Raw genomic sequence first — 5,905 nt, forward strand, 5'->3', positions numbered from 1 at the left:
AATGAGTATATGTCAAAAGGAAGGGAAACAAAGTGATGTAGTTAAATTAAATGTAATTTATATATATATATATATATATAATATATATATATAGATATATATATATATATATATATATATAAATATATATATATATAATTTTTTCCAGGATTTCAGGGGGAGGGGGGTGTGGGGGGGCAAGTGCTCCCTCTTGCCCCTATGTGCGGGCGCCCATGGTGGCGTCGCTACTGGGGACCCTCTCCCCTCTCCCCCGTCAGATGCATGGCCCACGTCCCCTAACCCCCCGGACTGGCCCGCCGAGTCGAAATGACCTTTGTCGCTAAACTTTAACCCTTTGGTGGTCAAAAGCAGATATTCTTCCCCTGGCGATCATGTTCTACGAAATTACAGTTGTGCTCTATACATAAAGTTAAGTATATCTTAGTTTCACCAGACCACTGAGCTGATGAACAGCTCTCCTAGGGCTGGCCCGGAGGGACTTTCTCGCTGGAGGAGTGTTTTTTTGCGCTTGGCTGCCAATCCGGTGGTCCGATGTTCGAATTCCGGCTCGGCCAACGCAGAATCAGAGGAATTTATTTCTGGTGATAGAGGTTCATTTCTCGAATAAGTGCGGTTCGGATCCCACAATAAGCTGTAGGTCCCGTTGCTAGGTGACCAATTGCTTCCTAGCCACATAAAAATATCTAATCCTTCGGGCCAGCCCTGGGAGAGCTGTTAAACAGCTCAGTGGTCAGGTAAAACTAAGATATACTTAACTTTTGGCACGGAGGATTAGATATTTTCACGTGGCTTGGAACCAATTGGTCACCTAGCACCGGGGCCTACAGCTTATTGTGGGATCCGAAGCACACTATATCGAGAAATGAATTTCTATCACCAGAAATAAATTCCTCTGATTCCGCTTTGGTCGAGCCGGGATTCGAACTCCGCACCACCGGATTGGCAGCCGAGCGCGAAAACCATTCGTCCAGCGAGGAACTGCTCTATACATCTAATGACAATATTTTGGTTTTTCTTACCTCGACGACTTATACAGAACTGGGAAATGAATGGATGCAGATCTAGGTTTTGAACACAAATGACCTCCGTAAGGGAGTAAGGCCGTCAGTGGACCTCATGCGGTGCACTGTAGGCATTACATAAGGTACTTTGCAGCGTGCCTTCGGTCCCTAGCTGCAACCACTTTCGTTCCTTTTACTGTACCCCCTTTCATATTCTCTTTCTTTACCTTACTCTCCACCCTCTCCCAATACTTGATTCATAGTGCAACTGCTTTGAGGTTTTCCTCTTGTAACACCTTTCAAACCTTTTACTGTCAATTTCCATTTCGGCGCTAAGTGACCTCGTAGGTCCCAGTGCTTGGCTTTTGTTCATGATATTTTGGTCCAACCTAATGTTATCAGCTTATGCGTGAAGTGATTGAATCTATAGTTACAGTTTTGAATCAGTGCAATGAAATTTGCTGCTGCTGCTTAGAGTTCGTTTCGTGGCAGAGGAGATGAAGAAGAAGAAGGATCGGGAGAGGTCGGAATCTTGAGGAAGAGAGTTTGGAGGGTCATAAGTCGTTTGCCTTATTGATGATAATGTACACTATTTTGATATAATTACATGACAAGGATATTATACTATAGTAAAATAAACGTGATAGTAGAAATGAGACTCGTGTTGTAAAGATATTCACATTACAGTATTTGAAACATTTGCATATAGTAAGTGTTGAAAATGAATACTATTATTTTCCTTCATTCAAATTGATACATACATTCGAAAATAGTATATTTTACGAATTACAGAGTTGGTACATTAGTTTTGCGTCATATTCTTTGGCACCCCCCTAAAAATGTATTGGCCCCGCCTAGGGTCCCCCAACTGTAATGATGGAATGCCAGCTACTCCGCCACTGCTTTTCATCTTTTCATGATGTCGTTGATTTGCGGCGGACCGTGCGCCAACCGTTCCTAAAATGGTTTCAGCGCCTTGTGATATAACGTTATAGACGAGGGTGGCAGGGAGCGGAAGTAATTTCATCTCCGCACGCAATTTTACGCAGTTTTACGAAGCATCACTGAAACTTTGTTACGGATTTTTTTTTTAGTGAAAAGGCATTTTTCGTAGAAGTTTTGAGGATTTTAGATTGTTTAGCATCAGTTATATTTTTGATGACTTTCATGATCTTCAAAATTCAGTACGGGTCTGGGTAGTGTCTTGGAGGTTAAAGACCCGTGGGCATTACTGCACCATAGCTACGCCAGCGGTTGCCAACACAAGGAGGTTTGTTGTCGGTGGGAGGTAAGAAGTTGATCGCAACACGCGAATTTGGACCTACGTTTAACTTCTGACGAGCTCGCAAGTTTACACGAATTCATCTTTATTACCAGTGAGTTTACACTTTACTTTGCAAGAAGCGAATGAAAGGTGAACAGATGGAACAAAAGTATTAGTTGTCGTCAGTTTATGGGAACCAATTTGAAATGGCTCTACAGTCTTTCTGCATTTGGACGCTGCGAGAAGTCCCTCGTTTACCGAGTGGATTTCGCGCTCGGCTACCAGTCCGGTGGTCCGAAGTTCGATTCTCGGCTCGGCCAGCGTGGAACCAGAGGAATTTATTTCTGGTGATAGAACTTCATTTCTCGATATAATGTGGTTCGGATCCCACAATAAGCTGTAGGTCCCGTTGCTAGGTAACTAACTGGTTCCCAGCTACGTAAAAATATCTAATCCATCGGGCCAGCACTGGAAGAGCTGTTTATCAGCTCAGTGGTCTGGTAAAACTAAGATATACTTTTTTTGGACGCTGCGAGGGAAAGAAAAGAACACCAGAAAATCGCAAAATGAAATAATAGCAGATAGAAAGGAGAGTATAATAACAAAATGAAGATCCCGGCTAAGTTATTTTTTAAAAATCTTGACTTTTCCCATTTGCCTTTGAAAGAATTTGTTTTGAATGGAAAATGCTGTAGGGAAATTTTAAAGTCATGAATATGGCTCCATCGAGCATTGCTGCTCATGATGTGTGAGCAAACTGGTTGCAAAGGCAGGATCGAATCAAAGTCAGTGATCTTTACACTAATACCTTCACTCCGAACCACACACACGCTCACGCTCGCATAGGCTAGGCCTTTTTTGAACAATTTTCAGGTCTAATCTGCATTCATCAAAAATCTCTACATATTTTATGGACCATTTCCTCCTTTTAGATGGAGGGATCAGCGCAGCCAACAAGACCAGGGCCTTTCTTGGTGTCATCACACGGCGCCCCTGGCGGAAGGGCACAAATAAGGCCTTATGATGGATACACAGAATTCAGGGGACAAGGAGTGTATGCAAATAGATGTCCTTTATGCAAGGTAAAAAAAAAATCTATAAAGTATTTTGATGTTATCATTATAGAGACATTCTTAAAAAGTGAGGGGAAGGATTTGTAACGTAGGCTTTGATTACACAGTGTATCAGCACTCTTACAATTGCAAGGGCAGATTCATAAGGAGAATTCAGGCAGATTTAAGTGCAAGTACACGTAGCCCATTTCTTCAATTAGTCTCTTCATAGTTCGAAAATGAATCGTGACACGTTCATGTAGAGGGGAAAATTCTGGCTAATCAGTACAGTGTTTAAAGTACATTTGTCTTTTTTCCTAATTTTAATCAAGTTTTGCTCATAACAAGGAATCAGACTTGAGATCACCTCCGGTAACTTCCACCAACCCCTCTTGTCTTGTGCTCGTAACAAGGAATCACACTTAAGATCACCTCCGGTAACTTTCACCAAACCCTTTTTGTCTTCGAACGGCAGGTAGGTACGATGCAGCCAGAGTGCACCGTCATTACTTGGCTTGTCTGCTGCCTCTTGGGACCGTGTTGGGTGCCCTGTTTCTTCCAACCAAGATGCTCTAGCTGCGGTTATGTCGACCAGGGCTGCAGCTGTTGCTGTTGAACGTCTTGACTCCGGAGACTGCCTGAAGGAGAAATGACAACGTTGGACTTTAGCGTTATTCGAGTACCTTATGGCCGTTGGGATGCTACCCATTGTGCCTCTAAAACCTAGAGTCTGAATCGTTTTCTGTTCTTTCAATTAATTTTATGTTAATTTTGGCGTTTTCATTAGAGTCGAGAAGAGAGCCTCCAATATCTGGTGGCTTTGTTTGAGAAAACTGTTTTGTAATCGTATCACAGGCGAAGATTTGACCGTGCGAAAGTTTCTGCATAGAATCAAAAGTGAAATCAATAAGACACCTGAAGAGTTATTGGACTTTCTTTTGTTAAACTGTTTACACCTGAAAATTTTGAATAGAGTAATAAGAAATATTGTGATAGATTTTATGCAAATTTACCTGTGTTTTTGTGTATGTGTATGAGTTTCTCAAACCTGAAAATACAGCGTTGTAATTCCAGTTTCTTCTCTCCTGAGTTACGCTAATTCTGAAAAGACGATCAGACAACACGTATTGGTATCGGTTAGTCAGTTCGAGACAAGAGGACAATTGAATAAATTTGACACCTTCCTTTGCTTACGATTCGATATTGTACTGACATAAAGCTGATTTAAAGTAATATATACATACAGATCTCTCTCTCTCTCTCTCTCTCTCTCTCTCTCTCTCTATATATATATATATATATATATATATATATATATATATATATATATATATATATATATATATATATATGATTTAATCTATTTGGAGTGTTTTGTGACTTCATTTATTAAGTGTGTTCTGGTGTGTGTGAAATTTTGAAATGAGTTTTTATAGATTTTTTAATGACTGCTATTTTAACGTCAATCAGTTTGTTGGTTGATATCGAGAGAGAGAGAGAGAGAGAGAGAGAGAGAGAGCTATGAGGAATGGAATCAGAACCTCAAAACAACAGAGGTGAAAAGAGAAAATGTTCAGGATAGCGAAGTGGCCGAAGAAAAATGGCAAAAAATTGAAAAAAGGGCAAAGTCTATAATGAATAAAATGAGGAAATGCTGCAACAATGGTGGCTGTATTTTTGAAACCTGAACGAGGGAAATGAACATGAACTGGGGCAAACAGAGAACGCAGCAGCTGAAGAGATTAAAAAAGGCCCCGTTGGAGATAAAATTGGGAAGGCCTATATATGGCCATTTCAACACAGATCGGTATATATGAAAACCTTAGAATGGAAGAGCCCCATAGTAATGATATACAAGGGAGAACGAGATGCATTTTAACGGGATAATTATGGAGAAATAAGAATATTTGAGCATGTTATTAAAGTATTCGAAAAAAAATCTTGGAGGAAAGGCCGAGTATGAGTGGTTAAAACCAATTATTACCACTCCGCTCTTGTGCCCAAGATTTTAACAACGGGTCATGATAAGACATTTGACAGAATACCAAGACGAATATATAAATGGGCATTATGAAGGCATAAAACACAAAAACAAAAGAAAAAGATTCATTAAGCCAACAATGTCACTCTACCATAACACTAGGTCTAGAGTGAAGACTGTTGCAGGTTTATCAGAGAGATACGGTGCTAATCTTTTATTGCTTTAGGGAGTGCAGGAAAGGGTCCCGCTAGGAGCTCTCTTACGCAGATAACCTAGAACGAACACCAGAATCTGAGGAAAAAGTGGTGGAGACGTTTTAAAGGTAGAAGAACAGAATGGAGAGAAGAGGACTGGAAAGCAACATAAGCAAAGCAAAACTTATGATAACTAAAAAGGAAGCTCAGTTCAATATACAACCAGGAAAGGGGGAGAGGCGAGAGGGTGGACCTTATACTTTATGTCGAATGTAATAGATGATCACAAAGGGTTCAGGATTACAAAATACTTTAATGCTCGACATGCATTTAAAAGCACAGGCGGGAGTGAGTTAAAAGCCCTATTGTTTCAGATGGGCAGGGCTTAGGTAGGGCATCTCGGTTACCTTGTG

At 40.7% G+C, this 5,905-nt stretch overlaps 1 long non-coding RNA gene across 1 annotated transcript in view; it reads left to right on the forward strand.

Moving 5' to 3' along the window:
* LOC135223229 (uncharacterized) overlaps positions 1–4,522 on the forward strand; it is a 5,036-nt gene extending 514 nt beyond the window's left edge. Inside the window, exons 2-3 of the long non-coding RNA XR_010316435.1 lie at positions 3,198–3,347; positions 3,793–4,522. This is a non-coding gene — a long non-coding RNA (uncharacterized LOC135223229). The remainder of the gene's footprint in view (positions 1–3,197; positions 3,348–3,792) is intronic.
* The last annotated feature ends 1,383 nt before the right edge of the window (positions 4,523–5,905 follow it).

This window comes from Macrobrachium nipponense, chromosome 8 (genome assembly GCF_015104395.2).
Source record: "Macrobrachium nipponense isolate FS-2020 chromosome 8, ASM1510439v2, whole genome shotgun sequence".
Classification (NCBI taxonomy): Eukaryota; Metazoa; Arthropoda; class Malacostraca; order Decapoda; family Palaemonidae; genus Macrobrachium; species Macrobrachium nipponense.